The sequence below is a fragment of the Haplochromis burtoni genome, unplaced genomic scaffold (assembly GCF_018398535.1).
Source record: "Haplochromis burtoni strain Fernald_Lab_line unplaced genomic scaffold, NCSU_Asbu1 Contig_104, whole genome shotgun sequence".
NCBI lineage: Eukaryota > Metazoa > Chordata > Actinopteri > Cichliformes > Cichlidae > Haplochromis > Haplochromis burtoni.
In genome coordinates, this window is record NW_024582465.1 from 1,196,722 (window position 1) to 1,211,459 (window position 14,738).

The 14,738-nt window shown below is 41.3% G+C and overlaps 2 long non-coding RNA genes across 8 annotated transcripts in view; one reads left to right on the top strand and one right to left on the bottom strand.

The window, feature by feature from the left end:
- Positions 1-14,738, bottom strand: part of LOC102292374 — a 47,759-nt gene that overhangs the window by 18,069 nt on the left and 14,952 nt on the right. For 3 of the 6 annotated variants that reach the window (XR_006054661.1, XR_006054662.1, XR_006054659.1), the window contains exon 1: positions 1,018-2,818. This is a non-coding gene — a long non-coding RNA (uncharacterized LOC102292374). Of the gene's footprint in view, positions 1-1,017; positions 2,819-8,276; positions 8,388-14,738 lie in introns of those variants that run through there. The other 3 variants (XR_006054664.1, XR_006054660.1, XR_006054663.1) reach the window with 2 other exon arrangements.
- Positions 2,974-8,596, top strand: LOC102291951. Of its 2 annotated transcripts, none has more exons than XR_316135.3 (3): positions 2,974-4,553; positions 6,195-6,313; positions 8,294-8,596. It is a non-coding gene; the product is annotated as an uncharacterized LOC102291951 (long non-coding RNA). The 2 variants fall into 2 exon arrangements; XR_006054665.1 differs by having other exon boundaries at positions 3,613-4,178.

Below are 14,738 nucleotides of genomic sequence, written 5' to 3' on the forward strand. Positions count from 1 at the left end.
TTTCAAGCGACACCTCGAAGAAGATTTTTCTCATTAGACTTGGGAATATACTTTGCTATTTTAATGTCTTAAAAACATTCAAGCAGTACAGATTTCCCATGATCTTGATCATTAAATTCACAATATCCACAGTCATTTTTTTTTATAAATTCTCTTGTTGGTGAAACTGCTGCGTTTGTTGCTCATTCAGGTTTGTTCTTCCATCAAATCAAGAGAAATGCGATTAGTATCAACATAATAACAAAAGCATCTGTAGTTGTATGTAAAGCGCTTCTATCAAAAGCACAAGTCTTGTAAAATCTGTATTCAGACATGTAAGGTATCGATCCAAAAGTGGGGAAAAAATATGAAGGAATCCTCCGATTAACAAAAATTATGTATACAAAAGCAAATGGTGAAGAAATGGTGAGTTATTCTCTATTCCGTTTTCTTGAATAAAATATAAGCTTACCAAGTACAAACTGTAAAAGCACGAAGTCAAAGAAATTTGCCATTTAAAAATAAATAGTTGTAAAAATTAAGACGTCCTCCAAAAGCTTCTGAAAACATTAAACTGATCGAAATGATCAGCGCACCACGTGCTTCTCTTCATACAGTGCATTCTAAGCTCGGACAGCATCACTCATATGAAATACCTCCACAACTGTGGCCTTGCACTTACTCACTGATTGCATTAAAGTAGGATTATCCGGTCAACAGAGTGCTTTTCTGCCTTTTTTGTGCGTATTGCTAAACTATGAATGAGTTTGTAGAAATTTTTAGTGAGGAAATGTTCTTGAAATCATGAGAATAGCTGTTAACGCTCTGATATCTGCTGTTCTAAGTGCAGGGCTTTAAATTCAGATGCATAAATGCTCGCTCAGGTGAAAAGAAACTTTGTGCAAAGACCTCAAATTCATCGAGATGTTTATTTGTACAGGATTCCTGCGAAAACTGAACGTCCAAAATGCAAACACATTGATAAAGTACATCGGAAACCATGCATCCATAGGCATATTTTAAATGAAAATTACTCACCAGTTACCAGAGCAAAGACGCTAAATGTCCGGTGAGGTTCGGAAGCTCTTCCCGCTTTGATCCACATCTCTGTCAAGAAGAGGAGAAAGCCATAAGCTCCAGTTTGGTGCTTCTTGCATAACCCCATGATTTCCCTCAGAATGTCCCGTTCACAGCCGTGCCTCAGCCTCAGCTCCAGCCTCAGTGCCCACGTCAGTCTCACCTCCAGGCACAAATCCCTCCTTCAACCACAGTCTCAACCCAAAGCTCAGGGCTGCATGGCTTGCCTGCCACCAGCTGGGTCCAGGCCCGGTGAGGCCTGAAACAATAGGAGGCCATGAGGCTGTCTGCGAGGCTCCAGCTAAGCCCGGCTGCTAGTTAACAAGTCTTTGAATGAGGAATGTTAGCAAACAGACAAACAGCATGTCTGATGCATGCAAATAGCACAACCAGTCCAGTCTCAGCCTTGGCTGAGCACATGAATAATTCACAAGTCTATATGCTTCTCTCTCACATTACTCCCTCCCTCTTCTCAAGTGAAATGCCTTCACTGGAATAAGTGAAGCAAAGTATTCAAACCTCTGTTTTACTTTAATACTTGATAACGTAACGCAACAATAATGCAAACCGGTCATGCGGCGACGTAACGTGCACAGCTACTGGTGACATCTCAACAACTTGCAATTCGAAAATTCGCTTCCCCCCCTTTTTTTTTCTTCGCTTATTGCCTGTTAATTTCTTTTGTTTGCAATTGGCACCTGTCCCAGTAAGAGCTCCGGCTCAGCGCACCACTCATTTGCTCTCGAGAGCGAGTCGGCGTGAAAGAGAGAGAACAAGAGTGAGAAAGAGACACAAGGAGACAGCGAAGGAGAGAGGACATGGAGAGGAAACAGGAGGAGAAGCAGAGTAAATACAAACAAGGTGCGGTACTTCACGCCAGTCGCGGATTACGAAACATCTCCTTTAAAACGCACACGTATACCCTACTGAGACACTGGTCACTCTGTGACTGCCATCCATGGACATCCCGGCCACAAGCCCACCACCACAAACAGGTTACCCGTCAAAAATGGCGCCCCTGGCATTCCAGGTGGATCAAGGCCCATCAGATGGAGAAACACCACCTTGGAAAATTTTGATCCAAAATGAGAGAAACCAAATAAACATGGCTAAAAACCAGCAAGGGGGAAAAAAAAACTAATAAAACTAAACAAACAAACAAAAAAAGAAGAGGAAAATGAGGTACAGTTTTAGAAAATAAGCAACAGAAAAGCAGAAAAGTGATCAAAAATCCAGAGCGGTGCAAAAATCAATGTGCCAAAAGTAAGAAAAGGGCCCCTAAAAAAAGCCACTTGTTGCCAGGTTTTGCAGAGCTGCTGTGCAGCTAGTTGGAGGCAGAGGGTTAAAATCCAGCTAGTAGTGAGTAAAAAAAAAAAAAGATCCATCTATGGCAGGGCGGGCTGCGGGGAGGCCCTGACTGTAGAAATAGCAGCAGACTTTTTGTCTTTTTTTTTTTTCTCCCCTCGCAGAGCTCAAGTCTCCCCCTTGCGTGTGGCTCTAGCAGAAAGAGAGGAGCGACCGATTCAGAGAGAGAAGACGAGGAGAGGGGGAGAGAGAGAGAGAGGGAGAGAGAGAGAGAATCCGAGAGGAGGAGACAGACATGCATACAGTGAAGGGGTAGAAAAGCTCGGCTGATGATGAAATAGGAGGTGTAGCAGAGCGCGCGAACCAGTCACTTTTTCATCACATGTCCAACACGGCAAGGAACTGTATTTGCACTGGGGCCTGGGGAGGGAGGGAGGGAGCATAAGATGGGTGGGAGATGGAGACACAGAAGGGAAGAGAGCGAGGCAGAGTGGGAGGGTGGAAAGCACTAAATGTGGGAGGGGTGGAGGAAGAAGAATGACACAGAAATCCACTCCTCCCAGGCAGCGCGCAGGCTCAGTGCCTGCACTCACACGCCATACTGGGATCCACTATAACGTACGTCAGCAACTATATCAGCAAGTGCAAAGAAAAGCAAGGAAAACGGGAGAATACAGAGTCATTCAGCATAAGCTGCCCCCGCTGAAGGATCCTTGAAATATGCAACACTTCTGAGATCTCCTTGAATTATTAACCTCATCTCTTACCGTGGTGGAGCTTTACAGATCTGGAAGTACACACTGAAAGGAACACACGTACACACACACTCAGAGCGCATTAACTCTTTGGCATGCCTGAGCAGCCTGAATGGATAGAATAGACCATGACACACACACACACACAAGGACGCGAGCACACAAAGTGAAAAAGAAAAGCACGGAGAGTGTTAATTTCAGTAACATGTGGCAAAGAACGCATGGCCAGGACGCCTCCTTCTTGCCCCGGCTCTGTCACAAAGCAAAGGCTGTAGCCGAACCTTCGCAGCTATTTTGGCACAAAGTCAAAAAAGGCTGATAAGCATTTTTGGGTGAGACTCTGCTGCTTTTTCCTCGAGGAAAAACAGCTGCTACATGCCCCGGTATTCAATGTTCAACAGTTCGGAGAACATTTTAGCGAAACCCCCCCAGAGATGCCGATTTGTCTTGTTTAAAACGGAGAACGAAAAAAAAAAGATAACATAATGTTTAGTTTGAACCAATTTCTTGCACAGATTTACATGAAGCATAAGTGAGCCTCAGAGGGAACTAGGAGAGGAGAGGAGAAAGGGGGGGGTCCCTACTAAACAGCAGGGCTGTTTCCACCATCTTAGATTGCATTGATTATGCTTTGCTTCTCACACGCTAGAGCTCTTTCTCTCCCTGCCTGTCCCTCCCTCCCTCTTTCTGTCTGTTCTGCCACCTTCTCCACTCCGCGATCAGCATTTGGCTTTTTCCATTTGAGGCAGATTACTGTAACGCTATTGTACAACAACTTCCTGCCTCTTTTGGCTCTGGTTCTAAAAAACTGCAAAAGGCAGACCTCGTGGCTTTAACTTTTTCCCCCCTCGGCCTTGAACCAGGAGCTCTATAAGGGAAGAAAAGGAGGAAGGAGATATGTAAAGTGTATTTATTACTGAGGAGCTATTTTTTTTTCTCTCTTTTTTTAAAAAAAAATTCATTTCTGCTTTATAAACTGCTGAGAATTAAAGAGGGGACTTCATGCCTAGCAAGAGACAATGAGAAAGAGAGAAAGAGGGAGACAGAGAGGAAAAACATAAGGTGGGGGTTAAACTTTTTCTTACGTTTTACTCTGTGAAAACTTCCTGTCGGCTTTGGAGAGCACAAATACATAAGCGGGGCTCGAGCTCACGGAGACTTGTTTAACATGGCTGCTACTGCTTCAGGCTGCACAGCTTGTGAGGGCTGCTTTCACTGCACGGCCACCACCCCGTTCCTCGCCGGCTCTCTCTTCCTCACAGCAGCACAGGCTGGATTGCACAAAAAAAACTCTTCTCCTCTCTCCGCGCACTCCTCTTTGCTAGACGGGTTTTTAGTAGAAACACATACGGCCAAAGACAATTAGAGAGAAAGGAGAAAAATGCCAATATTATTTAAACTAACAAAGTGCAGGAAAAGGCCGCTTTGCACTGCAAGGTATTTGTTCGCTTTCTTTCTTTTTTCTTCCTTTCCCTAAATGAGATACTAGCTCAGTTCAGTCATGCACTTTGGCAGGAGCTATAGAATCCTATTAGAAGGAGTTCAAGGTATACGTCACATCTCGCCATGCGTTTTAACCAATTGAGAAACTCATGACTTCATTATGGCTTCAATGTATAAAGATGTCTTGGGTATATGTTAAGATTTTTGGGGAATAGCTTGTAAAAAAAAACAAATAAAAAAAGCATATGTTAGAACTCCAAGGAGTATTAGTCATTAGTTTTAGGGAAGCATGCTCTGTGAATTTATGCTTAGTGTGCATACTGTACTTTGCATGACATAAAGTTCATCTGAGGATACAGTTTTGGCTTTGGGACTGCTGCCAGCTCTTGCCGCTGTGTTGCGTGTCTACATTGCCGCTACATTGTGCCTCTGTTGCGTGTCGTAATTACCTGTCACATCTTAATTGTGGAGTCATATAGTCGGACTTTAGAAGCAAATGCAGACTATTTAAGGTAGACTGTATAAAATCGGTTTCCGTTTAAAAAAAACAAAACAAAACGCACAAAGCAGTTCTTACTACTGGCAACATCTTGCTTTTTTTTTTTTCAGATTAAATGATCAAAAACGACTAACATTAGATGAAGCACTAACAATAACACACGATGCAGCCGCACTTTAACTGACATCCGGGAGGGAGAAAAGGCAGGGAAAAGCCACAGCTTTCCTTCTGGAGTACTAGGCTGCTGCAGCTGTGTGATACAAAGTCAGTCGATCAGGCCAATTGATATTGCAATGAGAAACAAAATGGCAGACGGCGCCATGTTATAGCCTCTGCCTGACAATTATTTTACTCCTAATAATTTTAACGTATGATTATGCTTCTCTGTTTCATCGAGGTTTGATGCAATGAATCGAGTTGGGAACACAATTTTACGACAGAGAAAAAAACTGTTTTGAAGCGGTTAAAATATAAAAATAGCATAGCAATAGAAATGCAGCGCATACGTCTAACGCCGTTATAAATAAAACACATTTTTTTGTGGCTTAAACAAACTGTCTGCTGACGGGCACTGATTGCATTCAGAAGACGGCACGTTAAAGTGTTTTAAAAGACGTCTGCAGGCATTTGTTAGGGTAAACATTGCATTATAGAATTTAAATGGTGGACTGGATGAACGTTCGTCCTACTGCTACATGAAACAATAAAACAATGAGCACAGCAAGAGCGATATGGAATTTCACTGGGCAGGGAATCCACAAAGACAAAAAAATATTTGCTCTTAGAAACATCGAGGAGGCATTAGCAGGTGGGAGTAGGGGTTTGTGTGTGTGTGTGTGTGTGTGTGTGTGTGTGTGTGTGTGTGTGTGTGTGTGTGTGTGTGTGTGTGTGTGTTGGGGGGTGGGGGTAAGGGATGGCTGTGTGCTTGGTCAGCAACCACTACAACGTCGACACTTAGATATGATATGCGGCACATAAAAACAAGGTTATTCTAATGGACTTATTGAAGGGGATAAAAGCTAACCACAAAGTATCCCTTCTGTATGAGGGGAGAGTATACTCTCCAGCAGAAGAGTCCATAAGGTGGTCGAGCTTAAACCCTGCACGTGTCTAAACAACTTCTCTATTACACCCAGGACCTTTGAGGGCACTCCCCATCGAGGAGGGAACAAAGGCCATGACCCCTGGGTCAAAAGCGTTACATGGGAGGCCAAGCGAGCTCATTGAATGCTCCACTGTTGTTTGCTTTAAGAAGGTAAAGATTACTAACACATTAACTAATGCTGATTAGGGGGTTATCCCTCATGGGACCGAGGTCCCGGGGGCAGCACATCACGTCGTATTAACACAGCCTGACCTTTGACCCCCACCAGTCACCTTAGGCAGCCGACTGTGACCGCCACTTTCTCCGTCTGTTTGACATTTATACGCATGCATGCACAGACAGGGAATGCAGGCTAACCTTGCAAGGTGCAGCACAGCTCAAACAGAATTATTTCTATGTGGAAAAATCTGAAGAAACGACTGAATGCTCACTGCACAGGATTTGCAATGTTAACACACCCCGGTCCAAAGAGTTTTTAACTTTACTTTAGCAGGCTGTGCTTCATCCGTGTACCCGTATTTCCAATAAGTACTCCTTCCTAAGTAAACATTGTCAATTCAAGTATGTTTTCAAGGCCTCTGACCTAAAAGACTGTTTTATGTTGAAGCTCATAAAATGGTTGCATGTGCAATGAAATGGTGGACAGAAGACATGCGCAGTAATGATGTTTCTAATACAAGAAAAAAAGAATCGTAATATTGGTGATTGCAACCGATAAGAAAAAAGCAGCTTGTTCAGGATCTGTTTCTGTGACTCCCTTCAACGTATACTTTGATATTAGTACAGAGGTGAAAGCATGCTGCACAGCTGAGCTTACCTAACACTGCATTTCCTGCAAAAGCGAGCCGATAATAAGTTATAATGAAACATAATTCAGCTATATCATTTTGGAAATGTCTGCTAACAATCAGCTCCTTTGGAGAATTTTATGGAATAAAGCACCTTGGGAATATCATTTTATCAGGATTAGGGATATTTTTCCAGCAATGAGTTCCCAAAAATATCAAGTTCAAGTTTTTCAACAAGTTATCTTCACATGCAAAACTCTTGACTGAGCACTTATTTGAAAACACATTATCCATCAATATTTGAAATGCACTGTGGCATATATAAAAGCATGTGTGCAAAATATTATAGAATATAAACAGAATGGACTTTTGTTTGTTTCCTTAAAATGCCGCCCGCTTATTACAGAAACCCAAAAAGACATAAATAAATAAATGATTAATTAATAGTTAAACTTAATAATTTTATCATAAATGTTGACTATTTTTTAAATATTAGCTTCGTTAAAGGAACACACTGCCTAAAAAACAAAAAATGCCAGGGATACTAATTTAATTTTAGGAAATGTTTAATAATGCCTGAACTTTATGAATTTGCTGTAAATTATTGTCACGATTTATTCAGGGGAAAAAACAAACTTTTCCAGAAATGCATTTTTTGTTCACTGAGTAAAAATCCACATTAAAATGTTAATATGAACTGTGCAAAAATATGCTTTACAAAAGGCAGCTCATCCAGCCTTTTGTTATACAAATAATAAAGAACTGATATTCAGTCACGGCGCACACAAGTTGATTTATTTAACATGAACCTGTCACTAAATTCAAAAGTAAGAGAAAAACTGTTAGAAATCTGTTTTGGGTTTAAATAATACACTTCATTGTGTGTGTATAAATCATTTTTCTACACTAGTATTAGATTGTTAAACATGGTGCACTTAAACACTTCATTCCTAATAAATAGTTTTATATGAATAAAAATATAAATTTAATTTTAATGTATTTGATTTCTGTTTAATCAGCTTTACCTGATATGTTGTGCTGATATGAAAGCACAAAAACAGAGCAGTGATTCCCCCCCCCCCTCCCTTCATCTGCCACATAGCTCAGCAGGCATTTGATCCGGTGCTTTCATGAGAACAATTCAAAAGCACCGCAATAAATATTGAATTTCAAAATATTTCTGAGACATATTGCGAAGAAACAGAATTTCTAGATATGCCACATGCACAAAGAAACGATTCGTCTTAGCAAAAAAAAAAAAAAAGAAGAAGAAGAAGAAGAAAAAACAGGAATAAAGACTTTTTCAAGAGCAGGAATGAACTCACCTTGCTGTTTCTCACAGGATTCTGAAAGGAGAGGAGGAAGAGAGACACAGAGAGAAAAGAGCAAAGGAGAGCTTCTCCTGGGAACAAGCTGGAAATTATGGACCTATTCGATATCAGACCTCAGAGTGGACAACCTATCCTAAGAGGGACGCGCCCTAACTGTAACTAACAACTACTTCTGGCAGCCCTTCAACAACCAGACATATTGCCCTGGATCAGGGCCGTTTTCGAAAAGGCAGCAATGAGCAAGGGCAGCCTAGGCAAGAAATCAACATCGACCTTCAGCCTCATTAATATCAATTAATACTTTTTTCCTCTAATAAAAATACAGAATTTTAAACTATGATCCCAATGAGACGTTAATTATCAACTGTAGCATGTTAAGGTGATACATGCTATAAAAAAGAAGGATTTCCACACTAAAGTGGGGCAGCATTAAGGGGTCAGCACAACACTTTAAAAAAAAAAATTAAAATGTATAATGCGTGAGTTAATTATTTCACCTACTGTTTTAGTACTGATATATTAAAAGCTCAAAATCCAACACAAATGCAATGTTGCATTACTTTGTACTGTGTAGGTCTGAAGATCTGCATTTAAAGTGTGAATGCAACAAAACTGCCTTATGGTGGAAACGAGCACAAGCAGGGTTTGAAGGAGTGTAACAATGTAATAAATATTCAATTAAAAAATATTTTTCACTGAGTATAATACCTGTGTCATTTTTGTCATTATAGCACAGATCACAATGTAGTAACCAATCATTTTTAGACATGCACCAAATGTTTATTATCTAGTTAAGCAGCAATATAAAAATACTGATCTGTAGCACTAAATAATGTACTGAGACAAATTTCAATAATCAGTGACACATAAAGTAAATTCTCCTTTTCTGTCAGGTCTCTGCATACTTCTACTCTTCCTTCCAGTTTTCTCATGCAGGTTATTAATTCCTATTTAAAACGACAACAACAAAAAAACCTTGGCCATTTTGTTTTGTTCTCCCTAATCACTACGCCAAGAGTGCACAGCCCTGGCATTTCAGGGGCCACGTCACAACGGCTGTTTCTGTGCCGCAGGGCTGCAAGGAGTCCAACACAGCAGAGTCATACGCACTCAGCGGTTCGCTGCCTCAACAAACACTTTGTGCGCACTGTTTTGTTGTCTTACACAGTCTGTCTAGCATCCTTGCTCCACTGAGAACAGCAAAACATGTAACTAATAACATTTAACAATACGTGTGCTTTTCTTTTTCCTGGTTCCTTTTCCAACACGACATCACACACCTTTCAGCTTCCGAATCACTTTGCAGCACTTTCCTCCTTATGATTACTACAGTAAAGTAAGCTTAGTGACAAAAACAGAGTTACTCGAGCACAAAAAGTAAATATTTGAAATATTCTAGATATTTACCACTTTGATATCTGTTGTTTGGCAACCTTGAAAAAGGGGAAACAGCTGATATTGATGTCATGGATTAAAAAAAGAAGGACAAAAAAAAATCACTGATTAGAGAAATCACACTTGGGTTACTGTTGAGTAAAACTGCATTGAATGGCTTTTATCTATGTGGGAGAAAAGCAGTGATTTATAGGACAGTTGCATAAACAGATGTTATACTCTGTGGGCTATTTATGCAAATTCAGTGATTGATGCAAAATATTATTAATATTTATTTTTTACATAGAGCAAAGTAATATGTGTTTGAGACATAAATCACTGTTCCGGCAAACCAGACCACATGCCAGCAATAAAAGTAAATGTCCACTTACTACTGTGAAAAGTCATTTCAATCTGCTCATTTGATTGCATGTACACATGTGTGTAAAACGTTTGTCTTCATAACTTTCCCTTAAATAGATTTTTCTTGTAATCCTGTGTGCTGACAACTAGTTAGTTTATTAGTTTCATGCAGAGGCTTATATCAAAAGCACAGAGAGCATTTAAAGTATACACTACATTTATTTTGTCTATTTTGACTACAAGTGTCACGCATTGTGTGTTTTTTCAATTTCATGTCAAGCGTGTGATAAAAACAATGTTTATTTTTATTACTCTCGTTATCATCATTATAATCATTATGCCTCGTTATATAATACTTTTGTGGGAACAAGCAACTCTGTTCCTCGTGATTATGACCGCAGACACTTAGGAGGGTAAACACTTGCGCAAAATTATTTCAATGCTAGTCTGTGATTCAGGGACCCTCTGTGTAAACTCTGTGCTCTCTTTATGGTAAACTGTGCTGACACTGATGGGGTGTAACATGTTCTGGTCCACCCATCAGCATAATCATCATCAAGCTAAAGGTGTTGACAGCACGTATTCGATGGTGTGACAGCCTCTGACCTCTCACACCAACTTAGTAAGGCAGAGGGTCATGTGGAGGACATGGCTATGGAGGGAGAAGTCAATCTTATCCTTCCGTTCCGCCACAGGCCTGTGTGCAGCGACAGCAAGATGAGCTCGAGGGCTTTCCAAAATCCACACACGTTTGGCCGGGAGTAAGGCATCGGGGCCGTGTGTGTTTCAAAGGAAACGCTGAGGAAAGCGCTTTTTTGTGGCAGCACTCGTGCACTTGACACTGTGTATTTGCCTGCCTCTATGTCTTTGCTCCGTCCCCACCCTGACTCAATATCCCTCAGCACCAATATGTGTCATCTTTAGTAGCCAAAATGGCGTACAGCCCACTTGTCTCCCAAAGGTAGAGAACACTACCTTGTATCTCTTGATTTGGATCTCACGTGTGCAGACAATTTTTTGCCATTATCTCTACACATTACAAATACCTCGGGCTCTCCAGAGCAGCGTGGGACTGAGAGGTTAAAAGGCAGGAGGCACGGAGATGAGAGGCACTGAAAAGCCTCAGCTCTCGGACTGTTGTCAATTGAGCCTGTGCTTCTCTAATGGGGGGGGGGTTGATAACCTGGCACACAACCAACCACTAATGCCACTTAAATGTCAGAGACTGCAGAAAGGAAGGGAGACGGCAAAACTGGGAGCACATTCATATTTCAGCATGGCAGATGCTATAATACGTTCATGCCTCACAATGAGGACAAACAAAGACCCCAGAAGTTTGAAAAAAAAAACAAAAACAAATAAACAAAACAGAGAAGGCAGGCATGATAAAAGGGAAATGAAAAAGAGGAAAAGGGATTTTGTAGAAGTGATGGAGGCAGCTCCATCTAATGGTTGTCTCTATTCGACAAAGTTTGGAGTAGATCTGTCTCACTCTTTCTCTCTCTCTCTCCTGTCTCTTTCTCACTCTCTCTCCGCAGATGAAAACCTGACTGGGTGGGGGTCGGGGACAGGGTTGAGTCTGGTGTTGGGGGTGGGGTTGGATTGCTGGAGAGAGTGATCTTTTTTTCCAGCGGGGTGAAAGGCGGACGGTCATGTGTGCAGAGCTCATGACAAAAGGCCCTTTTATGTGCAGCGTATGCAGATAGAGGAGGCTCCTTTGTGCACAGATGGAGATCCCATGCCTGGGTCTGCCTGCGGCAGAGAGGGAAGGGAGGGCGGAGAGGAGAGAGGAGTGGTGGTGAAGGGAAGAGAGGGGAGGGAGGGGTGTCTCTGGCACTGAGTGCCATCACTATGTCTGGTGGGGGATGGGGCACAGAAAAGAAGGACCGAGCGGTCCCGGTCCTGCCAGGTTCATACACAGCGAGGAGGGGCCACGAGCCTCGCTAAGAGGATACAGAGTCTTGTAACTCAATAGTGGAATCGAAGAGAGTCCATCAAGTGAGTAGCAAGTGGCCCAGGGTCAAGTATTACATACAAATAATCTCTGATTTTTGCTTCTATTTGCTGGCTATGGAAAACACGGTTTGTCACATATAGTGCCAGAGAGCTAATACAAGTACAGTACAGCATGCAAAACTTATCTGATACCAACTACGGATTACAGGCTTAGAAAAGCTTAACCTAGTTTTTTTTAATGCCAACTATCACATGTTCCTAACAGGTAAAATGTTCAAACATATCTACAGTTGCACTTTTGACCCAATAACGAGGAGTCAATCATTCACGTGAACCATCGAGCCCCAAATGAAACTGACTGCCAAGTTCAAGTTCTAGTTCTATCTCAAATAAATGCCTCTTCATCTGTCTCAATCTCTATTATCTCAATGTTGCTGCTTTGAACCCATCCTGACTGTTATCTATCAGTGTCTGGATAAGAGCATTAAATGTGTATCCTGGTGGCAGCTCTCCCCTGGGAGTCGAGGTGACTCCTACTGACATCTAGTCTGCTGAGAAGACATCATATCCTTTAAGTAACCTCCTTCCCTTGACCAGCACATCACAACACTCAAGTCAGACAGCTTCCTATCCTCCTGGAGGCCCACGGCTCTTTTCTCCAGTGGACAGATAGATACCACACAACGGCAGACCCTTTAAACTCTTGACATTGGGCTGAAGCTGCTGATGGATGTGCTGAGAGCTGCTACTGTTTGAATATAAAAGAAGAGCAAGATGGAAATGCACAATTTCCTAAAGAAAGAATTCTGTCAAGGGATTTATTAACTAACATGCTTGATAGCTAATGAGTTAATATTAGCTACCTATTGGGTTCATTATCCCATGATAGTATGCTTGTTAAGTTTCCCAAACACTGAAATTCTTGCTGAGTAAAAATGAGTATAAGATACAAACGAGTATTATTCTGTATTTCATATTTAAAGCCATTTTTACATTTTTTTCCTAAACAGCGCTGTATAAATAAACCTTATTTTCTTACTAAAATGGTTTTGGGGTCCAAATTAGAGCCAATCAGACCCAGTAGAACAAGGTATGCTTTCAGGTAGGCCTTCCTTGTGATTTACACATCATTCTGAGTCAAAGTTCTCTTACTTCCCATGTCTGGTTTCAAAATACTAACACAGCAACAGGCAAAATGCTGTTCACTGAACCAATGGGTGGCATCACAGTCCATTTTTATATACAGTCTATGCTTCTCCCCAGGAAAGACTTTGACAACCTGCCATACTGAAATCAGTGGACCAGGGAAAAAATCTGGAGTGAAAAGAAGCTGAATTATTATGATTAATGGGGAAACAAAGCAAACAAGATGTTGCTGATGCTGTTGTGCTGATCATTATGCCATTAAATTACAAACTGTACCCTTTTTACTGGTAATGATGACAAAAACTGGATGTGCAGTGTACACTTTTCTGGTTTATAAGAGGAGTATGCCAGAAAAAGTGTGAGAACCACTGGCTCAGGCTAATTAAAGTGATCAGGTGTTTTTGTCTGAGTCCTGTCTTAACTTTGGCCTAACTGCCCAGCCTGTCTGCCTGCACTCTGGCTGCCAGAAGGCCAGGAATGAAAGCCTGGCACTTATCCCCCTCTCCTCTATCTGATCCCCTGTTGCTACCCTAGATGCCAACAAAGGTATTTCTGGCCCTAATCAACATGGAGTGGTAGAGAGATATGAATGCATGCCTGTTTTTTTTTTTCTTTTACATAAAAGCAGAAAGGACTTAGGTAAACACTAGGAAACATTTTCTCAAGATAAAACTGCATTCCCAAGAGCTACTACAATACATTACGTTGGTTTATCAAGCTTTCTTCTCTATTCAAACTTAAATTCATGAGTTGACGTTATGTCACTTATGTTTTTAAAATACGAGGAAAGTCATCCCTTTATTTCTGTCCTTTCTCCAACAATTTTATACAGTAGCACATACGTGGTACATTGTGGGAACAAAAAGATAATTTGGGATATGTTAACATCATCATGTGAAAGCATTGTACCTTGTGTTAACATACCAAGTTGCTAACTTATACCGTATCTTACTCTGTTTTGATGTAATGTCAAATGTGTATGGTTGTAACAGCCATAACGGTTCCTCTGTGTGATATTCTGGCCATTTTATCTCTGACACCCACAAGAAAGGCATAACTATCTGTTTGAAAGGGAAATGGGCAGCAGCAGATAAAACCAAGGGGATATAGGCATGATAGATTAAACAAACAGTGTGTTATTATAAGCTGAAATATGAAATGTGAGAGTTTCATAAACAGGAAAATACAATGTGTGCCCTCTTAGTGTATTTACTGCCCTCAGCACATGATCTGCTGGATCCATCGGATCGGAGGTTGTTTTTTTTGGTTTTTTTTACAGAAAGGCAGATTAAAATGACTAATTTACTAAACTTCAGTGAAAGAAGAGGCAGGAAATCTGGGAAAATAATCAGAAATCCCGACTATGAAACAAAGACGAGGGTGATGAAGATGATGGTGAAGAGAAAAACTGTAGCGTGTTCAACACGTGGCTGTCTCAGCTGACCTGTTAAATCTTACAGACAATACAAATAACGATGATTTTCTTGCACTCGAAAGGATTGAAGGATTTTCAAGTGAGCTCACTCTCACAATAGTGGGGCGTCCAGGACAGGAGGGATACGCGGCCTGGACCCCGAACAGCACAATGCGCAAAAGCAAAATGGGGAGCATGAAATG